This window comes from Mesoplodon densirostris, chromosome 6 (assembly GCF_025265405.1).
Source record: "Mesoplodon densirostris isolate mMesDen1 chromosome 6, mMesDen1 primary haplotype, whole genome shotgun sequence".
NCBI lineage: Eukaryota > Metazoa > Chordata > Mammalia > Artiodactyla > Ziphiidae > Mesoplodon > Mesoplodon densirostris.
The window spans coordinates 52,266,820-52,277,655 of NC_082666.1; the positions used below are offsets into that span (position 1 = coordinate 52,266,820).

The following is a 10,836-nucleotide window of genomic DNA, read 5'->3' on the forward strand; positions in this document are numbered from 1 at the left end:
TTTGCTTCATATTTCTAACTCAGTTTCATCCTCAAATCAAAGGCTTCCTGTCCATGTACACTAACTTCTCTCTTTCTCTTTTATTTTTTTAAAAAAATCTGTGAGCTAATTGAGTCTTATTTCATCCCTAGAACAACTCTAGGTGGTAGGTAGAAGATGGGATACTGGTATTAGCTTTGTATAAGAAGACAGCAAGAATGAAAGCACTGAGCCTGTGTGTGCCCAAGGTTAAATAGATATCTAGATGAATTTTAAATATTTTGACTGAGAGGGAGTAGAACAGCTGTCCATAAAATTAAAAATAATTTTTTAATTTAAAATAAAGAGCAGCAACAATCTCCAAATAAAGTTAATAGAATTTTTTTAAATGCCATGAATGTTTTTCTAAAACAACCAAGCAAATCTGTGAATTTAGGTAAACATGCCCAGGTCTCCCAATGCCCTTGTTAGTTTTGTGTGCTTTAGGCCACTTGCTTCCCTTTGTAAACCCAAATTGTCAATCTGACCATTTCTTAAAAATATCAGATATATTTTAAATTTAAAAAAATACTCACAAAAATTGTCTCTTTGAATTCCAAGCCAGGGTGAAACTTAATTGCAGTTATAAACCCTTCAAGCATTGGTTTATCTGGAATTGCCAACATAACCCCATGTTCAGCAATGCAAATGACACAGCTATAATAAAAGGAATAAGAAAGGTTTAAATATGTTGTCTAAGAACTTGAGCACATTGAAAGTGATTTATGAGCAAGCAGATTAAACATTTAAATGCCTTTCCTAGCAATTGTATATTTTTCAATACAACAAGTGCTCTCATATATGATTCTGTATTCCACGACAGCACTGCTTCTGACAATGTAAGTCCTTTCTGAAAGGGTAACATTTCCAATCCAAGATTAAAATCTTGGAAACTTGTCTACAGAAAAGGATGATTATATGAGTGAAACAGCAGCTATCAAAGAAAAATGCCTTGAAAGTAATTTCTGTAATGGTCAACTTCTAGAAATTTTCTCTTCCCCTTTTACTCTTAAGTAAAGGGGTTGGCCTGAAGGTCATTTTAATATTTTGGATAAGTACAGTTACAAACCAGAAATTCATGAACACAGGAAAAAGCAAGTCATTTACTACCACAAAAATCAACTTTTTACATTGCCTTTCTTATTTCCATTTCTAATGCAGACCATAGGCAATATTTTTCTTTTGATGAATAGGGGTTTAAGCAATGAGTTGACAATAAACCCTTGAATTTCGTGAAGCACTAAAAATTAGAGGATCAGAGAGTCTTAAGTTTCCTTGAGTATATTTCCATACTTTTTTCCAATGTTACTTTATTTAATCTTGCAATACTCCAGAGACTAGAACTGAATGACCTACTAGGTCTCTTCCATTTTTTTCTTATAATTATTTTTCTGTTTAAGATGTGGGTGATCTCTTTAATCTCTGGTGTGCCCTTGGCTATACTGCAGGTAAATTGGGGTGATTCTCAGTTTTACTAGCTACACAGGATGGAGCTTTGTGGACCAAAGGGTATATCTAAAAAAGTTCAAACCATTTGTACACTTTTATTACTGTGATATTTCTAAATTATTTTATTCCCATCACACACTATGGTAGCTAAAGTGAATTTCAAAATCTAATTTCTTATTTTTCCTTTAGTTAGATATATCTTGCCTCTTTTTTTTTTTTTTTTTTTGCGGTACGTGGGCCTCTCACTGTTGTGGCCTCTCCCATTGCGGAGCACAGGCTCCAGACACACAGGCTCAGTGGCCATGGCTCACGGGCCCAGCCACTCAGCGGCATGTGGGATCTTCCCAGACCGGGGCACGAGCCCGTGTCCCCTGCATCGGCAGGCGGACTCTCAACCACTGCACCACCAGGGAAGCCCTTGCCTCTTTAATACTCCTTTCTTCCCTGAATACTCAGCGCTTTCCTTATCACTGTTCTGAGTTCTTCAGATCACAAATACACACGCACACACACATACACACACACATTCTGTTTCTTCCTCAAAACTTACATTTTCATTTATTTGATGATCAATCAAGTATCATTCAACACCTAATTATTAACCCTACTACTCTCTGCCATGCAGGCCCTGTGCTGTCTCCAGGGGCTGTGGAGTACATGTCTAAACTAGACATGCACTTGTTTTAGGTAGCATAAAGGAGCATAAGGCTCTGATAAAGGAGCTAGATGTGTTATCAGCCATCAGACTCCAGAGTGATGATCCTAGAAGAGGGGTAAACAGATGGGGGAGGGAGGCTCATAGAGGACCAAGGTACCCAGTCTCAGGGGTCAGAGAAATCTCCCTAGAGCAGCACTTCCCAAAGTGTGGTCCTTGGGTGAAGCATCATCATCACCTGGGAACTTGTTAGAAATGCATTCTGAGGCCCCATCCCAGGACTACTAAATCAAAAACTCTAGGGATGGGTCTTCTGTCTGTTTTGTAATAAGCCCTCTGGGTGGTTCTGATACATGCTCGACTTTAATAACCACTGCCTCAGAGGTAGTAACAACTTTATAAGGAAAAGATGCTTTCTTTACCATCAGACTCATTTACGTAATTGATACCTCCTGATAATTAAGTCATCTAAGATCTCCCATTGTTCTCTTTATCTCTAAACTGTACCAAAAAAAAAAAGAAAAAAAGAAAGAAAAAGCTTCCATTTTAAACAAATATTACTTACATATACTTTCTCTATCCAGCACACATTTAAATGGTTTAAAGGTAGAAGACAAACAACTAATTAGAGTTGCACAATGCAAAACAACATCATTAACAACAACAACCCATTTCTATTGAAAGCAAAATAGGCAGAATTGTCCAAATTAATCAAATGGGTCTTCCTGGAAATCTAGTTTGGTTTGTGAATGTGAGAACATCTGTGTCCTAGTACCCAATATTTTGGAGTACTGTTCTATTTCTGGGAGATAATGGAGCATTCAAGTTTCCATTCTTATCCCTATGGCATAAGAGTAGAATTCACTATCTTCTTGCCCCATACCCTCTTCTCCATGGGAATGAAGGCAAATGGAAGAAATGAAATAAACTAAACAAGAGCTGAACTAATTAAGTGATGTTTTAATTATAGTTCTACATTATAAGTAGAATGATAGAATTTATTTTTTGATAACAATATATACTTATCTTTGTGTATGAGAACCAACTGTATACAACTACTTGTGAATCATTCTATAAAGAATTATTTGGAAATTAAATGGGCATCTTAAAAAAACCTCAAAAGTTGTTCATTGTACAATGGTAATATGAGAGTTTTTCACAATTTTCATAAACATTATGCTAATATATTATTTTTTCTTAATAATGTTATTAATAATTCAATATACTATTATAATGATTCAGATTATGTCATGTTACAAATCATTCCCTGAAATAATTACAAATCTGGTGGGTCACTAAATTCTTTAAATATCTCTCATCATTCTTAAAAATACACCCCTGTACACACAACAGTGTTAAAGTTATTCTTAATCTGTTCACCTCATCCTGATTTATTTTAAGCTCCATCATCCCTTTTTAAAAAAATTTTATTGAAATATAGTTGATTTACAATGTTGTGATAGTTTCAGATGTACAGCAAAGTGAGTCAATTATACATACATATATATGTTCTTTTTTTACATTCTTTTCCATTATAGGTTATTAGAAGATATTGAGTATAGTTCCCTGTGCTATACAGTACATCCTCATTGGTTACCCATTTTATATATAATAGTGTGTATATTTTAATCCCAAACTCCTAATTTATACCTCTCCCCCTTCCTCTTTGGTAACCATAAGTTTGTTTTCTATGTCTGTAAGTCTATTTCTGTTTTGTAAATAAGTTCATTTGTATCATTTTTTTGGATTCCACGTATGAGTGATATCATATGATATTTGTCTTTGTCTGGCTTACTGTACTTAGTATGGTAATATCTAGGTCCATCCATGTTGCTGCAAATGGCATTGTTTCATTCTTTTTTATGGCTGAGTAATATTCCATTGCATATATATACCACATCTTCTTTATCCATTCATCTGTCTATGGACACCTAAGTTACATCCATGTCTTGGCTATTGTAGATAGTGCTGCTATGAACATTGGGGTGCATGTATCTTTTTTTTTTTGCCACGCTGCACAGCTTGTGGGATCTTAGTTCCCTGACCAGAGATTTAACCCAGTCCTCAGCAGTGAAAGTGTGTAGCACTAACCAATGGATAGGCAGGGAATTCCAAGGTGCATGTATCTTTTTGAATTATGGCTTTCTCTGGATATATGCCCAGGAATGGGATTGCAGGATCATATTTTAGCTCTATTTTTAGTTTTTTAAGGAACCTCCATACTGTTCTCCATGATGGTTGTACCATTTTACACTCCCACCAACAGTGTAGGAGGCTTCCTTTTTTCTCCACACCTTCTCCAGCATTTATTATTTATAGACTTTTTGATGATGGCCATTCTGACCAGTGTGAGGTAGTTTTGATTTGCATTTCTCTAACAATTAGTGATATTGAGCATATTTTCATGTGTCTTTTGGCCATCTGTGTGTCTTCTTTGGAGATATGTCTATTTAGATCTTCTGCCCATTTTTTTTATTGTTTGTTTGTTTTTTTGATATTGAGCTGTGTGAGCTGTTTGTATATCTTGGAGATTATTCCCTATTGGTTGCATTGTTTGCAAATATTTTCTCCCATTCTGTAATTTGTCTTTTTGTTTTGTTTATGGTTTCCTTTGCTATACGTTTCTATACACTAACAATGAAAGATCCAAAAGAGCAATTAAGGAGACAATCCCATTTACCATTGCACCAAATATAATAAGGAATAAACCTACCTAAGGAGGCAAAAGACCTGTACTCTAAAAACTATAAGACACTGATGAGAGAAATCAAAGATGACACAAATAGATGGAAAGATACTCTGTGTCCTTGGATTAGAAGAATCAATATTGTCAAAATGACTACCCAAGGCAGTCTATAGATTCAATGCAATTCCTATCAAATTACCAATGGCATTTTTCAAATGGCATTTTTCCAAATAGCCAAAGCAATGTTGAGAAAGAAAAACAGAGCTGTAGGAATCAGGCTCCTTGACTTCAGACTATACTACAAAGCTATACGTTAAAACGGTATGTTACTGACACAAAAACAAACATATAGATCAATGGAACAGAATAGAAAAACCAGAAATAAACTCATGCATCTATGGTCAATTAATCTATGACAAAAGAATAAAGAATATACAATGGATAAAAAATCTCTTCAATAAATGGTGCTGGGAAAACTGAACAGCTACATATAAGAGAATAAAATTAGAACATTCTCTAACACCATACATCATCTCTTTCTTGGACTTTTTCAATACTTGCTAACTTGATTCCCAGCCCACTGTCTTTACCCTCCCCCCCCATTCTAACCACATCATGACAAGGTTTATCTAACATGCATATAAATCATATTATTCTCATAATGAAAATTCTTAACTGTCCCTCTCTGGCATAAAGCCTTTTGTAATCAGGTCCTTGTTGATTTCTCAATTTTCATCTTCTCACGCTTCCAACTTCCCTCTTCTCTAAAGCAATATAAACTTATTTGCAGTTTTTTGAAATTGCCAACTCTTTTCTTGCTTCTGTGAGATTGAGACTGCTGTTTCCTCTACCTGGAACACCCTGCTTTTCCTAGAAAGCCTAGATAACTCATACCCATCATTCAACACTAAGCATTTTCTCTTTTCTTCCAGTAAACTGGACTCCTTATTTGTTTCCTTACAAAAATACAAATTTATTTATTATTATTATATATACACATGGCATATAAATAAAACATATTGTAGCCAGAATACACAAGCTCATACTGTCTTTAAGATAATGCTCTCTCTGGGTGGGGAAGAGGAAAACACAACTATATTTATAATGATTTATTTTGTAAAAAGTAATTTGAAACAAATGGCAAAATGTTCAAATTAGATAAACTTGAGTAGTGGATATATGAATGTTGGTTCAGTTTTCTCTGCACTTTAAAATATTTTCAATATGTTTCATGATTTAAAATAAGTTGAAAAAATATAGCAGCTTATAGTTAAATCATGGGATAAATAACCAAGGAGGTTGGTAAAATCTTTGCTTTGGGAGATTATAAAATCTACACTTAGAAAAAACTTTAAGATTGCAAGATATGGGTTCCAACCACTCACTGGATATTTGTGTTCCAGTCCACACTTAAATTCATTTATAGAAAACTCAGCACCTTTCTGAGCCCATCTGGATTTCCTGCTCTGTCCCACTTCTACTTCTTTGAAGGCACTGAAGTAACTGTGGGTTTTCTCTTTTTAATATTTCATTCTGTCTTCTCAGTATGATTTTATTGATGTCTTTTCATCATCCTGATCACTCCTTTTAGGATATAATCCAGAGTTTCTCTTAGTGTATGGAGCAGAAAGTGAATGCAGTCTACACAGAGAAGAGCAGAGGCATTGCCTCACTCATTTTAGACACTTTATTTGTCTGACATAATCTCAGGTTTACTGAACACTTTTGAAAATCAAATCACACAAGTGGAGCATTTGAAGGTTGCTGCTGTCAAGTCTGATTTCCTCCATTCTCTGTAAACTTGAATCACTAGCCCTTGACACAGGGCTAGCATAAGAGGTTGGGAAAAAATTAATTGAATTAAAACAATTTGTTGAACGTATGCTCAATCATTATTTCCTTTTGGGTACTAATTGTCTGTTGGCTATAAGTCTGTACAATTGTAATATCATTTAGGCTGCTTTCCCCCCATCTTGCCCTCAAGGGTATCATGAGAGAACTTGTCAAAAGCTTTTCTGAAATCTAGTTACACTATTTCTACTCTATTTCTCTGATCTCCCAGTGCAGTAAATCTGTCACTAGGAAATGAGGTTAGTGTGACAGGGCTATTCTTAGTGAGCTCATGCTAAGTTTACCACTTCTTTTTCTAAGTGCTCAGAAGTTATTGTTTAAAAAAAAAAATTGTTCTAGAACTTTGCCCAGAACAGATGTCAAGCTCAGTGCTCTCTAGTTCATGAATACACATTCTTCCTCTTTTTATAAATCCAAATGACACTTGCTTGTATCCAGTTTTCCAGGAGCTCATTTCCTCTGCAGGATTTCTCAAGTGCACTAACAGTGATTCAGCCATTTCTGTAAGTTCTCTGAGGACGCTGAAACACTCCTGGGCCAAGAGTCTAGGATTCATTTAGCACAGCACTTCTTAATCTCCTCATTTATTTAAGAATACATCTATCATCTATTTGAGAAGGGAATAGGAAATTGATTAGAGTAAACTGTAGTTGAGGTCCTGTTTGGTTTGATGGTCAATATCAAAGTGAATCAAGTCAAGAGAAGAAAGTGTTATTAAAGGGTTTGTAGCATATGCAACGCTATGCTAGGTGCTGAGGGATGACAATAAGATAAAGACAAAGCCCTGATCTTATAAATTTGATAGTCAAGTTGAGGGCCATAAAACTTGTAATACCATAACCCATATGGTTTAATTTGGGAACAAAGTGGGCCTTCAAAGGACACAGTCCTGGGCTTCCCTGGTGGCGCAGTGGTTGAGAGTCCGCCTGCCGATGCAGGGGACGTGGGTTCGTGCCCCGGTCCAGGAGAATCCCACCTGCTGCGGAGCAGCTGGGCCCGTGAGCCATGGCCGCTGACCCTGTGCATCCAGAGCCTGTGAAAAAGGACACAGTCCTTGCCATCAAAAGGAATTAAAATTAACTCAGGTTGTCTCCTTACATTCCTTAACACTGTCAAGAAGGTGTATGAAAAAGCTTTTAAGGGTTGCAATATAGCTACGGTGTCTATTGGCTGCTTCGGTGGCCAGAGATTGTTAGTGAATTCTAAACCTAGGTGTACGCTAAAATGAACCTTCACTTGTGGTGAAATCTGTATTTGAGATGAAATGTTTTGTTTTGTTTTTTTCTTAACTGGAGTTCAGTCAAAAGAATTTTATTAACAGTTTTACTGAAATATAATCCACATACCATAAAATTCATTGTTTTGTCCCGTGCATTCATCCTGGCTGCCTGCGGGCTTGGACTTAACTGTGCCTCTGACTGTGCACCCTCCATTGGCCTCGCTCGGTTCTAGGTTTTACTCTTTCTCTCCTGCCTCCCCCTAGATCGATAACTGTCCACCCCACTCCCCTGTTCTTCCTGCTAGTTCACTGTTTCTTTTAGTGGTGACCTTAGGATTTTTAATGTGCATGTTTACCTTAAATTCTAGGTTTCACCCACCTTAGAAATTAACTTCGAATAACTCAATTCCAGGCAGCCTGAGGACGGCCCCGCCATCTCCCAGTTACCGAGCCCGTCAACTCCACTCCAACGCAGGCCACAGGAGCTGGCTGGGTTTTGTCCTTCCCAAGTGAGTTTGGGGCAGACACAGCAGTTCCCGCTCCTGTGAACACGGGGGAGGAAGAGGGCGCCAGGGAAGCCCCCCCAAGACGCCCCCTCCCTCCTCGCCGCTCCCTCGCCCCACACCCTGCAACTTTCAGGGAGCGTTCCGGCCTCACAAGAGGAGCCTGGAGCCCGGATGTGGGTCGCCCCTCCCCCAGATCCGAAGGCTCTCAAGCACGCGGTGGCGTCTGCTCTCCGCCGGGACCCTCAGGCCAGGCCGGCCCGCTCCAGGTCCTGGGGCAGGATGCGGCCCTTCCTGCGGGCCTTCTCCAGGCGCCGCTCGGCCCGGGCCGCCTTCTTCCTGCGCAGGTTCTGCCGCCGCCTGTCCTGCCGCTGCTGCATCTTCCCCAGCACGTGCGCCGTGCGCTTCTCCCACGCGCGCTGCCGCTGCGCCCGCCGCTTCTCCTTGCGCTTCAGGGCCTCCTGCAGCAGGCGCTCGTCGTCGCGGATCTTCACACCCTCGGCCTTGTACAGCAGGTTGGTCCACTGCGTCTTGGCCTCGAGCTCCCGGGCCTGGCCCGCGTCCTGGTCCCGCAGCTCCTCCAGCCGGGCCCGCCGCGCCTGCAGGCGCTCCAGCAGCTGCCGGTAGTTCCTGCCCGTCAGCGGCGTCAGGTTCCCCTTCAGCCTCTGCCTCTTCTCCTTCCTGCGCTGGGCCTTGCTGCCCGGCTCCTCCTCACTCACCTCCACCTTATTAACAGCAGCCCCGACCGGGCCTGCGCCTCCTCGCGCGGTGCCTCGGGAGGCGGCTCGGCGGCCTGCGCCCCCTCGAGGGCCTCGGCCACCTTCTCCTTCGCTCTCATTTCCCTGCGCTTCCTCTTCTTCCGGTCGCGCTCCTGCTTCCTCCGGCGTCTCTTTTCCGAAGCGGCGGGAGACAACTCCTTGGCGCTGCCCTGGCCCCGCGCCTCCCGGATCTTCTCATGCAGGCGCTGCCGCAGAACGTCCAAGGCAAATAAAGAGCCAGGCTCACTGGCCAGGCCATCCGCAGGGGCCCCAGTGGAGCTGGAAATCTGTATTTGAGATGAAATGTTGATATGCCAATAGGAGAAGAAAGGGGTATTGGTTCTACTGCTAAGCCAGCCCCTCATGCTACCAGGATTGTTGGGAGAGGAGAGGGTAGGAGTAGAAAGCAGAACAGCAGGAAGAGTAGCTGATGAAGAGAGCAACAATGCCTTGGTCCTTGGGATCTTTCCTTCTTGCTACCTCCTATGCAAAGAGATTCCCATTTATTGAACACCTTCCTTGTGTTCGGAGCACTGTTAGGTACTTTGCATACTGTATTACCATCATTCCTCCACAATCCTGTAAGATAGTCAGTAGTATCCTTTTTTTTTTTACAAGTGAGGGAATTGAGCTCAGAGAGGTGAAGTCATTTGCTCAAAGGTCACACTAATGCTAAATGGCAGACCTGGGGTTTAACCTCAGATGCATCTGATTTCAAATCTATTTCTTTTTTATTACATGACACTATCTAGATTAAAACAAATCAGGACTTGAAGAGACTTTTCTTCTTGTCCTTATAAAACGTCTTGTCACTGAAAGACAAGGCAGAATTCCATGCCATGTTTCAAATAGATTGCCATATTCTGCTAGTTTTATTAAATATACTTTAACTTTTTTTTTTTTTTTTTTTTTTTTTTGCGGTACGCGGGCCTCTCACTGTTGTGGCCTCTCCTGTTGCAGAGCACAGGTACTTTAACTTTTATATTATAGAATAAATACAGTCTAATTATTTCAATGAAGTAATGTCATTCTATTACCATGTACAGGTGAAATGTATTTTCACAAACATTCTATTTGGGACCTAATATCAAGAAAGTGAAATCTGCAAAGATAACTCCATGCTACCTGATTATTTACTGCATGAGAACAATGCTTGGTGAATGTCTGGCCCTTGGCTGAACTGACTTTCCTAGTTATTAATGCAACAGGTGCTGCAAAATGTGAACTGAAGGCCAATTTTTGTGCAGAGGATAAAATGTGAAGCAATAGATAGCTCAGGAGAGGACATGCTATATGGGGATACAGTGTCCCTGCAAGGGACAGACATATATTGCTGAGCAAGGGCTCTTCCAGAGTGCCCTGGCAGTTAATCCAATCAGAACTCTGTTCCCTAAATTGAAGCAGGAAAAGAACAGCAGAAAGATAGAGCACCCATAACCTAGAGCTGAAAGGTCCCCAGAGAGAACACTGCAGGAGCAATAAGGCTCTTTTTCTCTTTGTTTCTACTTGCTTCCTTTACAGGAACTTGGAACGCCTGGTTGTAAGGACTTGGGTTAAAAATGCAGATGTGTGAGTGAGGATTATTAGCTTTTGGGAGGTAACCGACTGGAGACAACTAGAGATGCCAGAATATTCCTGTGTGGGCATAAAAGCTCTGTGTGTGTGTGTGTGTTGAGGACGGTGTTAGGAAAGGGGCA

General features: G+C 40.2%; 1 pseudogene; it reads right to left on the reverse strand.

Annotated features, from left to right (window-relative positions):
- Nucleotides 1-8,614: 8,614 nt before the first annotated feature.
- On the reverse strand, nucleotides 8,615-9,504 carry LOC132491634 (surfeit locus protein 6-like; annotated as a pseudogene).
- Nucleotides 9,505-10,836: the final 1,332 nt, after the last annotated feature.